Source organism: Tachypleus tridentatus, chromosome 7, assembly GCF_004210375.1.
Source record: "Tachypleus tridentatus isolate NWPU-2018 chromosome 7, ASM421037v1, whole genome shotgun sequence".
Taxonomy (NCBI): domain Eukaryota; kingdom Metazoa; phylum Arthropoda; class Merostomata; order Xiphosura; family Limulidae; genus Tachypleus; species Tachypleus tridentatus.
Window position 1 is genome coordinate 87,586,102 of NC_134831.1, and position 13,232 is coordinate 87,599,333.

At 33.9% G+C, this 13,232-nt stretch overlaps 1 long non-coding RNA gene across 2 annotated transcripts in view; it reads left to right on the forward strand.

Annotated features, from left to right (window-relative positions):
• LOC143256126 (uncharacterized) overlaps positions 1 to 13,232 on the forward strand; it is a 265,056-nt gene that overhangs the window by 196,362 nt on the left and 55,462 nt on the right. The gene's annotated exons all lie outside the window — the stretch shown is intronic.

Below are 13,232 nucleotides of genomic sequence, written 5' to 3' on the forward strand. Positions count from 1 at the left end.
TTTTTCTGGTTGTGTTAGATGTTGATATTTTTCAGTTTGAAGAAATCAAGTATTGTGGAATGTTTTTTTTTGTTTAGTAACTAAGAAAGATATTTATCTGCATAGTACGTTGTACATTTTTTTTTGTTTGTGGGGTACATTTTTTTTCCACAAAATAGTTTATTGTAACTATCTGTCCATACCTTTGTTGCTGAGTTTTTGGGAGATAGTTTTCAAGTGCCTTTTGTGTGCAAACCAAACAATTTCCATAAAATCAGTTTATAAATGTTTGGTAAATTGATCCAATTTAATAATACCATTTTTTTGCTTGAGTTGTATATAGAGCTATATTTATATGTTTATGTACACAGTATATTTATTATCTGTTTTGGTTTCTGAAAATATTGGATGGATGAATGGATAGAATACATTAAAAGTTAATTGTATACTTATAGTTGTTTTGTTAGCTGGTGTTTATTTTTAATGTTTTAAAGAGTAATTTGTATGTATTAACCAGTACTATATTATATGAAACTATATTGTTTTATCCAATAACAAACAAGCATACTTCAATGACATGTTGGTTGTTGTTTTTTTTTAAGTTAAGAAATAATAATACAGTTGTTTACAGAATGACTCGTACACAGTTTCCAAAAAATGTTTTTTGTAGATTGTTTTTATTATAGGCTGTGTGTGACTTACAGATATTGCTGTATAGTCACAGTTCTTTGTAGTAACATTTACTCTGCAACTCTAGATACATATACTTCTCCCTTAAGTACTTTTGTCAGACATCATTTCATTTGTATGTCATAAAAACGTGATGAATATAATCTACAGCCTTTGTTACTGTTTGTTTTTAACAACTAAAATAAGAAGACAATTTTTATGACACACTATCAAGATGTTCCTCTCATTTAATACTTCTGCTTATAATGACGTAAAATTATTTTTATGGAAGTAAACATTACAACTTTATTCAACATACATTATTATTGTGGCATTATATTTATGATTTTATTTCATAACATTCAGTTTGAGATGTTTTAAGGATAGTTTGGTACAGCTGTAGCAATGTATCCATGTCTGATTAATTTTTTAGTGTTCGTCTTTCTTTTGTTCGTGAATTCATATGTCCTAATGTGTTATTAAATACAGTTATTGTGAAGGAAAAAAAGAAAATTTATTGAATTTTTAACATGATACAGGATATTTGAATATTTTGAGTTATTTGCTTGAATCATTTCATAATATTCATTATGAAGAATGAAGATTTAACAATCTGGATTAAACAGAAGTTTATTTATACATTGCTATTTATCTTTAGTTAAGAAATTTTTACATTTTTATGTTAGAGATTCCATCTTTTGATTTCCCATCCTGTGTTATAATCCTTGTACAAATTTTACAATCCTAGTTATTCCCTTCCTTGGTGATCAAGTCTGTATGTATATCTTCCCCCTTAAATAGCTGATTGGCAAATAGCAGTATTTTACACCAGCTATTATTATCTTTGAAGAAAGTTCACTGAATAAAGTAAATTAACATTTTTCCAGGGATATTTTTGGTATGATACAGTCATGTTCACAAAGCTCTCTTTGCCTTCAATTGAAGGTTTACTGTTAGTAATAGGGATAGGATAACACAAGATGAGTCTGTAAAAATATTTTATATATCAATTTTTTTACTTCCAATAAAAAACTTGCTTACAAGAAAACGTGGACATTTCACACTATTAACTCATCACCTCTTTTGTATGCCTTTTTTCAAGGAGCTACCACTAATAAAAATGGCCATTCTGAATATTTATAGTTTATTAACTAAATGTGTAATAATCTCACATTTTCTTATTGTAGTAGCAGAACAAAAAGTGTATTATACATACAGCTGTGATTGTTTCACAGTTTTGTTTGGAATGTTTAAAAACGAGTGGTGATTTGGAGGTTTTGCAAGTTAAACAAAGGAAATTTGACAATTTTTAGATTATAAAATGCATTTTTAACTTTAATACTTTGGTCTACTTTCATCATTTTTGGAGTAGTGATCAAGTTCACACAGTAGATCGTTCTTTTGTCAATTTTCAAAAAGTAATTTAGAGAACTATGCAAGAGTCTGTTGGCTGTGGTTTGTATATTTGTACATAAATTTTCACAATGTACTACGAGAGACTTTGTATGCTGCAGTAATTATTAAGTTTTGTATTGATTGTATTTTATTTATGTGTTTCAGTCCTATGTTTAACCATACTGGAAATGCATATTCGATAGTAGGTCGTATATATGTTTTGTAGATTTTTATTATGTTGTCTGGTGAGGTTTCTTGGTTTTTGCCGGTTAGACTATTTGCATAATTTGTGCGTTTCCAATTTTTTTAAAATATATTATTTGCATGTTTCACCCACGTTAATTTCGTATTGACGGTTAAATCTAACAGGTTTGTTGTGGTCTGGAGAAGTGTTTCGCTCGTGTGTAATTTGGAAGGATCTCTTTTATGTTTTGTTTGTGAATGTAACTAATTGATTTTTGGTAAGTTTGGTTTAACACAATATTTCTGACAATATTCTTCTATATTATCTAACAACAGTTGTAGATTTGTCGCTGTTACGGATGGGGTGGGAGCACTTTTCCAGACCACAACATCCTCCGCGAATTGTAATGCATACTCCAAGTTTGGGTGTTTTAAGGGCATATTGATGAACAGAATAGGGCTAATTACCCCTCTTTGGGGGACACCAACCTCTGGAATAAAGGCGAAGGTTCCCCCGATGAAATAATAATTAGTGATGTCGAGAAAACCCACTTGTAGAGAAATATATGTTAAAACGGCATCGTCAGGTTTACAAAGGATGACCGAAGAAGGTCGAAATGTTGTTCGCTCCTCAACGTAAAATATTTTCTCAACCCAAACGAGCCGTTTTTACATGTATAAGGTTCCCCTGAATTTATTTTCCAACTTCTATCTTCCAGGAAGTTAGATAGCCAGGTGATCTGTGGTCTGTCTCTTTATTTTCTAAATTCATTTTTAATTCTAGTGATTTTCAAGTTATTTCTAAACAATTTGATAGTCTATTACTAATTATTCTTTCGAGAATTTTTCCTACACAGCTGGCCAGGCTGATCGGGGGGTAATTGTTTGGTTTACTTGTTGGTTTTCCTTTTTTTATGGAACACAAAGACTATTGCTTGCTTCCAAAAAACCGGGATGTATCCAGAACTGAGTGATAAGTTAAAGATTGCTGTTATGTGTACACACAGTCCCTGAACGCCTTTTCAAAAAGGAGAATGGCTTGTATGTCATCGTTTCCTGGTGTCTTGTCTTTTGTAGATTTTATTGTTAGTTTCACTTCCTTTCCTGTTATTTGTTTGATTGTTTTTGTAATTTCACGCAAAGCTTCACGAGGGCTATTTGCGCTAGCCGTCCCTAATTCAGCAGTGTAAGACTAGAGGGAAAGCACTAGTCATCACTACTCATCGCCAACTCTTGGACTACTCTTTTTACCAAAGAATAGAGGGATTCATCGTACATTATAACGCCCCATGACTGAAAGGGTGAGCATGTTTGGTGTGACGAGAATTCGAACCCGCGACCCACAGATCACGAGTCGAACGTCTGAACCCACCTGGGTAAATTGGTACATGCTCGCGCAAGTGTTGATTGTCATAGAAGCGCGCGAAGGTGCTGATTTTCGTACATGTGCGCGCAGGGGCATAAATTGTTACATGCGCACACAAGTGCGAAAAATAGTACAAGCACGCATAAGTCCTTATTTTTGTAGATGCGCGAACAGGTGCGAAAATAGGTATATGCTCGCGCAAGTGTTGATTTTCGTAGCAGCGTGCGCATGTGCGAAAATTGGTACATGCTCTCGCAAGTGTTGATTTTGGTACATGTGCGCGCATGTGTGTTTCAGATTTTGTTTTCTTTACTATTTTCACGTGTGGATGATTGGAGTAGAGACAGTGATTTCTTCTTTCATTCAACAGATATAGATATACAAGGATTAATTTGCTACATGGTTTAGTAACTGCTTATTTTGCAACAAGATATTCTGATTCTTCGATTGTTTGTGAATGGAGTTTTTCTCCTGCTACGTAACATAGATGAGAGTGTATTTGATTTTAAGAAAACAAATAATAATTTATTGTCTGCAGTATATTAATAAGCAATGTGAAATAGTTTTATACATATGATTCTGTACGCTTTTTTATACAACAAAGTAACAGGTTAATATGAATTTTATAAATCAAACGTTTTTCAATCCGCTTTTGACGGTGAGGTATGTAATTCTCTTCAGCGTCGAATAATTCCTGTAACCGATTTAAGTTTCACTTACAATGTAGGTGTCTTATACAAGGGTTCTAATGCAATATCAAAATGAAAGAACACGTGAATTTATGTTGTAACTAGGGTTAACATTTTCATACTTTATACAAAAAAAATTCGAAATAATAGTATGTAGAATGTGATTCATGTAGTGAAATTATCTTGTTGCTGTAATGTAAAAGCACTGAATTTTTCATATTATAATCTTACCCTTCCTCTGAAACCATTATCTGGTCTGTTGTTTTCTAATTATAAACAAACTAAAATTAATATTCCTTCATACTGCATGTGTATACAAATCTTCTGGCATACCAATTCTCAGGAAGTTACACGAAATACAACTTTTGTCAGAAATAAAGTTACAATAATATTGTTCTAAAAACCACTCGGACAGTTTAAATCAAGTTCGTAATGCCAATACATGCTTCAATATCTTTTCGTCAGATCAAGCCAAAAGCAAGCAATCCAAACACCCAAGGAAACATGTTGACCTAATCTGATTTATTGTTGATTTCCTTTCTTTTGAATAGTCTAACAAAACGATTCAAGAGTTGTTTGCTCTATAAATTCCTTAACTTTGAACGGAAATACTATAATGACAGCAGTCAATCAACAGTATCCACTGCCAATTGTAGTTTACTATTGTTTGACTAAAGAATGGAATTTGACCTTACTCTTATAACACACCCATGATCCAAAAGTGTAGACCACATTTTTTTTTTGTTTATTTACATAGGTAGAAGAAGACAGATTAACAAAGATACACGAGAATAAATCGCCCCTCTTATGTGTTCCAAATATTCAAGTCTATGGTGGTGGATTCAAGATTTGAGGCATATTTTCCTGACATACAATGAACTTTTCGTTCCTTTAGAATGAATATCTCAGTATGATTTGTGATTAACTGTATGCAGCTACTCGGAAGACGACAATACTTCCATACGTCATACCTAAGATTTGAAGAAACTTTTGACATCTCCTTAACCACCAATTTCCATGATCTCAATCCTTTTTGATTCTGTTCATTGCAGACAAAATCCGTTGTTTGATTAACATCTTTGCTAGCCTGTACATATTAAAAAATAATTAGAAGCTTATAATAATTTTAATGAAAGCCAAAATAATGAATCCGTATTATTTGCTGAAATATGTGAACACCATTGTACCAAGTCACGCACCTGCGAGCGTATCTACAATTTTACTAACTTCGCGCTCATGAAAAAAATAAGCACCAGCGTGCGCATCTACCAAACAAGCGCCTGATCGCACATGTGTGAAAATAAGCAAGTGCACGCGCATCTTACAATTTACGTACTAGCACGCGCATGTACCAAAATAAGCTCCTGAACACACATGTAGGAAGATAAACACTTGAGTGTGCATGTATTAAAATAAGCACATGCGTGTGCATGTACGAAAATGAGCACTTGTGGGCGCATGTTCCAAAATAAGCACATGCGTGCGCATATTTTAATTTATGCACATGTAGGAATATTAATTTGTACACATACAAGCACATGTACGAAAATAAGCTTTTGCGTGTCAATGTACAAATTTGTGCACAAAATCAGCACCTTCGCGCTCATGTAGGGAAATAAGCATGTGCGTGCGCATCTACCAATGAACGGAAATGGACGCTTATCTATCAACTTACCTGCTAGCGCGCATGTAATAAAATAACCATTAGCTCGCGCATTTTCCAAAATGACAAACTGCGCGATCATGTACCAAAATCAGCACCCGTGCGCCCATCTACGAAAATAAATACCTGCGGGGTAATGTATAAATATACGCATCTGCGCGCACATATATATGAAAATAATCATTTGCAAGCACATGTATCAAAATAAGCTTCGATTAATTTATGCGCATGCTCGCTCATGTACGAAAATAAGCACCTGCGTGCTCAGTTGTATTTTATTTTTGTATTCACTTGTGGATGAATTTTAGACTAATGTATTAAAACACAGATATTTGTTCCAGTTAAAAAACGCTATTGATTTCAGTTTTATCTGCAGAAGAGGTACAGTTGTAAATTCATTGGGCTCTAGATTCACATGCACATCTAGTGATCGTTTTTTATCTCTAACATGACTCTGTTCAAAGGAACAATACAACCAGTGATAAATAAATTTGGACAGTTTTTCTGACATCTTCCACCAGTGTCATTTCATTCACTTTGGTGGAGAATTGTTCTTTCCCTCCTTTCTTCCTGTTATTTCCAGTTCTTCCAGATTCTCAACATACACAGAGTTGATATATCGACAGTTAAGATGCTCTGCTTTTCGCTTTGTCCTTATTCAAACATGGGGAAATTATATATTTCCTGTCACCAGTGCTCATACTTTGGTAAGTTAGATATTTATGTCCTCTGTCATCTGAGTTACTTCAGATGAATTGAAAGTTAGTTACTGATTGCGACTTTGTTTTTTCTGGGTAAACTTAATTGTCTTGGATGTTCATTACTATTACTATTATAAACCTAATTTTTAGAAGTGCAGGACTTAATTATGTGTCCTTCATTGTCCTTGTTAATTTAGATATCTGTTAAGTTAGACATTAATTATTAATGTGTTTTTTTAAGGTAATTCTGGTCAATTTGCACATTCTTTATTATTCCATACTTTGTGGGTTAGATACAATTAGATGGTTTGCCCATAAGATATTTATCAGTATTTTGTTAACTGATTATGCTTTAATAGTTTCTACGTTACACAGCTTTACTACTTGTAATATTTCATTTATTCTGTCTGATTGTTTTTCATTATTGTTAACTGTATATCTTATTATCCTAATTTTCATCAGTGGGACTTAAAATCTTATGACTTGTTATGTATTCATTTATTTCCCATGGCTAAACTTGATTTTGGCTACTTCAACGTGATAGAAACCGAATAGAAACCTGTGATACCAGAAACCTAATTTAATCCCAGTAATCTACACTTTATTGTTCTGCCCCATGGTGTCCACTTTATTGATAGCTGTTTGCAACTGTAAGTCCAATTCTGAAATTCAAGACCCTACCATTTAGACTAACCTTGGCTCTAAGTTGTGTGGAGGTAGAAACATTTTTTCTGACTCTGAGTCTTTGCACACTTCATTCAGTGGATTATTGGCTCCTGCTTGCTTCCATCCATTTGAAGTCCAGAGACCACACTACTCTGCTCTAACAAGATGCACTATTGAATAGGATTCTTAATGATGGAGAGAAGTCTCTTCTTACCCTTCTCAATACCTCATTCAGTGATTAGTTCTTCTTTTCCACCTCAGTAAAGTTTAGCTTCCTCCTTCATCTTCACGTTTGGAATGAATAATTCACACATCCATCACCTTCCAATCTCTGGTCTACCATGGAGTGTTCACTCCATACCACCTTTATTGAGGTTCTATAGCTTTGTCCCACTTCCCTCTACTTCTGCTGGGATGGTGGTTGTTATGGTGCATTACAACATCTTCAAAGTAGTCACTTATATCATAGAGCCAGTGGTACCAATTCCAGGTCTCTGTGCTCATGGTCACCACATTATGATTGTAGCTTTACATTTTCCTGGCTCCCTAAATTTGGTTTCAAATTGATTATATTCTCCCAAGTTTCTCCTCATGGAGTGGCCCCTCATTTTGTGGGTGTCAACACTTCAAACCTACATGTATGGCTTTAGTCAGGCCCATTGTCTCAGCCCAGTCTCTGGTTGAATGTGTTACATTTTTCCTTTCCTGATTCATCAAGCCTCTGTCCATGTCTATTACCACAGATAATCTTTTGAATTTTGTCTCTTTCTCATTGTTTCTGCACTTCTCATCTTTCCCTATTATTCACCCAGTTGTTAAATAAAGACTTCTCCACTTCGATTGTGTCTGGCTATTGGGCGGCTTTACTGATTACCCAACATTTCATCTGGATTTATTTTTCTTTCTTTTCCCTCCTTTTATACATCTTTGAATTGTTTATTGTGATATCAGATATGTGTTAGTAAATCCATCACAGTGGTCACATACTTAATAAGATAATTCAATATGAACGATCATATGGCGTCGCTACACGGGCGTCGCGTGGCTAAATGTAGGAGATACTACCATCTGTGATAGGTTTCTAAAAATACCGTATCGTAGGTGTGATTGGTTACGAGAATGTTAGTGTGGTCACTAGAGTTATCGTTCTTAGTAAAATAATTTTTTCTCTGTCAATCATGGGTTTCAGCAAGTGGAAGTATATAATGTCAGGCTGTCACTCGAACGCATGGACGGGATTACTGGTTTGTTTGTTTGGTTTGTCTTGAATTTCGCGCAAAGGTATTCGAGGGCAATCTGCGCTAGCCGTCCCTAATTTAGCAGTGTAAGACTAGAGGAAAGACAGATTGGGTCTGTTAAAATCAGACCCAAAATCCAGTAGGCTTAGGTGACATTGTTCATCATACGTGGGAAAACAAAATTAAATGTTGTAATGAAGTTCATATTTTTAATTTCAAATCTCACTTATCTACTTATCTTAAGCCTTTTTTACATGATTATATACTTATTTTAAGCATTTTTACATAGTTTTATATTTATTTTAAGCATTTTTTACGCAGCAGTCGATGTATAAGCATAAATTATGGCCTAGCGCGTAAGGCGTGCGACTCGTAATCCGAGGGTCGCGGGTTCGCGCCCGCGTCGCGCTAAACATGCTCGCCCTCCCAGCCGTGGGGGTGTATAATGTGACGGTCAATCCCACTATTCGTTGGTAAAGAGTAGCCCAAGAGTTGGCGGTGGGTGGTGATGACCAGCTGCCTTCCCTCTAGTCTTACACTGCTAAATTAGGGATGGCTAGCACAGATAGCCCTCGAGTAGCTTTGTGCGAAATTCCCAAAACAATCAATCAGAAAACGCATGCAACGCCCTCTGTTGCACGTGGTTTAATGAAGGATTTGCTCATACCTGTTACTGGGTTTTAAATATAACACATACGCTTTAGAAGTACTTGCTGCTTTTGTTACAGAGCAAAATCACAGTGAGTGATATGCTGTGCCTAACACCAGGAATCTAATCCGTAATTATAGCATTGTAAGTCTTTAAATGTATCTTCGGTGTTGGGGGAGAGGGAAGAAACAGGACAAACAGTGGTATATTTTTTAGTGAATGTCGTGGGTATACTTTAACCCACAGTAAAAGATGGAGAAAGTACTCACCTTATCTGTTTCTCTTTTGTCCCCCCCTGCTAATACAGCGGTATCTTTACAGATTTACAATGCTAAAATCAGGGGTTCGATTTCCTTCGGTGGGCTCAGCAGATAGCCCGATGTAGCTTTGCTATAAGAAAAAACACACACAGTAATCGCTTAGGCCCGGTATAACCAAGTGGTTAAGGCAATCCACTCGTAATCCCAGAGTGGCGGGGTCGAATCCCGTCACACCAAACGTGCTCGACCTTTCAGCTATGTGGGCGTTATAATGTGAAGGTCAATCCCACTATTCGTTGGTAAAAGTAGCCCAAGAGTTGGCGGTCAGCGATGGTGACTAGTTGCCTTCCCTCTAGCCTTACACTGTTAAATTAGGGACGGCTAGCACAGATAATCCTCATGTAGCTTTGCGCGAAATTTAAAAAAAAAAACAAATCACTGTTTTAGTAATTAATATCCAGTGATGAATATTTTTGTTATGCATCCATGATCATTTTATCATTTTACAATTATATTAAAAACTTTAATGTTTCATAATCTAATTATATCAAAAATTTATTTTTAAAAAATTATTGTATACGAGACATATCTATACCACTACTGAATAGTATTTCATAAGTGTAAGTAGATTTACTATACAAATTATCAAGAAAACCTTTAGATATGGGATTTAGAATGAACTTTCAGCTCCATTTATAATAAGATATTATGAAAATGTATTTATTTCTATCTTTAATACGTTTAATTATTTGCATATTGACCCATCTCTTTGTATATAGTTCATCTTTGTCTTTCACACATTGCAGACTAGTCCTCGAAAGAACAAAGTCGACAATAGACAAGAGGTGATACTTTTCTCACATTCCTCGCATCTCTGTTTATTGTTCAAATAACAAGCCCAGTGGTATTTTAATTACTGACTGATAAAAGAAATATACAAACAATTCAAAACACAAGTATAATTATGTGTTTTAGACTTTAAAACTACTAATTAGAATACTGTGTTTCTCTTCCCATTTATTCAAATGACATACGAACAATGTGAAATATTATATCGTGGTCAATGTTGCTTACTTACACCATATAGTTAAACATGAAACAATGAAAGAAAACTGTACTTTTAAAACAAATGTTGGTCACAATGAAGAACATTGTAAAATGTCTTCAGTATTACATCTTTAACCAATTATAAATATTATACTTCAACCAGTAAGATTTTACATAATTAGTTTATGTAATGTAGATTGCGCTTAATAGCATATTTCATATATTATAGTAAATAATTCAGAAACACAAATAAACATTAAATTGTAATTAAAATATAATAACATTATACTTTTATCATATTATTAAAGTTATTTGTAGAAATAAAAGAAATAACAAATGTGCACACAATAATTTGACAGCTGATGTTCTAATAATTAATAATCTTATTTACTGACTGTAATTCACATTTCACTGGATGTCAAGGCAGTTTAGGTGTATGATGTAACCCATATAATGTTTTCAATAGATAAATAATTTATGTACAACTTGACTTTAATAACAAGAAGTAAATAATAAAACAACTAAAATGATTTTTATCAAATAACCTGAAACTTTAGACAATTAAAAAAGTTTGTGAAACAGGAATTGGCCTATAAATTTAGTCAACACAACTGTGTTCTTTAGTAGCAAATCATATATTAAGAAGTTCTTTCAATTAACGTTTAACCAGGATTAAACAGCACATTCTCTTTAAACAAAAAGCAACTGGAAACAGAGTTTGTTAAATGTTTTGATTTTTTGAAATATTCAAGAGAATAGTGTACAAGGGAAAAAATTCAAAGAATTCAAGTCTACCGATATATTACGATAACCTCCCAACTACTCCTGAAGAGAATGATGCATCTCGAAAATTTTGTTTTCTCCATGACCAAAGTAACTTCTACAAAAAAATGAAGACAAAGAACCTGCCCCCCACTAGTACAGAGGTAAGTCTACGGATTTACAATGCTAAATTAAGGATTCGATTCGTCTCGTTTGACTCACCAGATAGCTCGATGTGGCTTTTGCTAAAAGAAAACACACATGCACAAAGAACCTTCCAATAGTATGTTGAATGAAATCTGTGTCAAGAATTTTACAGGAGGAAGAATGTAAAGCTGTACACAAAATAATTCTATTTTATTATTGGTAAGTCATCTAATTATTAGATTCAAAGAGGTCTGGGAACTAGAAGGTTACAGAATAAGGATGTAAAGTTGTTTTTTTACCAAAAACACAGTTTTGCTTATCCATAGAAAACAAAACAAAAACAACAACAATAAAAAACATGTAATTCACCACCTAATGTCAATAATAATAAACTTAGAGAATGTGATGAAATGTGGTATTTTACCAGATTTATATTGAGTAACTGGCAGAATAAAAGGAGGCTCACCAGGAAATGTACTGTAGAGCAAAATTCTAAATTCTCTAATCTTGACTGAAGTTGAAGCAAAGAGAGAGATTGGCTTGAAGTAAAATCTTTATTTCAAACATTCATTAAACAGTCAAAGACAATAACAAGTGTATCACTTAGGTGTCTTTACTGGAAAGCTTAAATATCAATTATAGTTGTAGCAACATATAATCATATCTCTCATCATTACTGATGGTACAGACTCAAAAAAAACATCAACATGGAAGCATATATGAAAAATATTGCCATTCTTTTTAGGGTTAACATTACTGTATAAAAGTACAACATGAATACCAATACAAAGGAACACCTTTATACATAAACTATATTAATAAATATAATCAAACATCAAGCACATCCTCTACATTCCTATACTCAATTACACAACCCCCCTTCAAACATGTGGTCAGCTATCGGTCAGTTACCTCTTTCTTTCTTTGTGAACCGGACAATGACCGAAGAAGGTCAAAACGTTGTTTGCCCCTCTACATAAAAATTTTCTCAACTCATACCAGCCGTTTTTAAATATATAAAAATACATCATGTTTTACTTTAAAGGAATTTTTCCTAAAAATCACCAAGCTGATTGTTGTCTTAAATTAAAACTACACAAATAACATATTGAAAAAAGTTTCAAAAAATGTATATTAAACAAGGTTGTAGGAAATGTTTCAACACCTAGATAAACAGTAAGTTTAAGCGTTATTAACTGAAGACAGGGCCCAACATGGCCAGGTGGGTTAAGGCGTTCGACTTGTAACCTGAGGGTCGCAGGTTTGAATCCCAGTTGCACCAAATATGCTCACCCTTTCAGCTATGGGAGCATTATAAAGTGATGGTCAATCCCACTATTCTTTGGTAAAGAGTAGCTCAATAGTTGGCAGTGGGTGGTGATGACTAGCTACCTTCCCTCTAGTCTTATACTGCTAAATCAGGGACGACTGGCGCAGATAGTCCTTGAGTAGCTTTTGCGCAAAATTCGAAACAGACAAATTGAAAACAGAACAGAATGACAGAAAGTTGAAGGCCTGTTACCATAAGTATAAATATGTAAGTTTCAATACTTTATAAAAAAAAAAAAAAAAAAAATGATCTTGAATATCATTTTCATTATCTTAATGATTTTCACGAGTTCAGTATTTATTAACAAAAGAAGTTGCATTGTTTTTTCTTAAGAATATGACACTTAGAACATCTACAAAATGTACTGTTAATTCATGCACTTGACTACTGTGAATGTAAATTATAACACAGGTCAACAAATTTTTCGAAATCTCAGTTGCATAAGATTTTTTACTCATTCTTACCCTTTGTGACCTGCTAAATTCAAA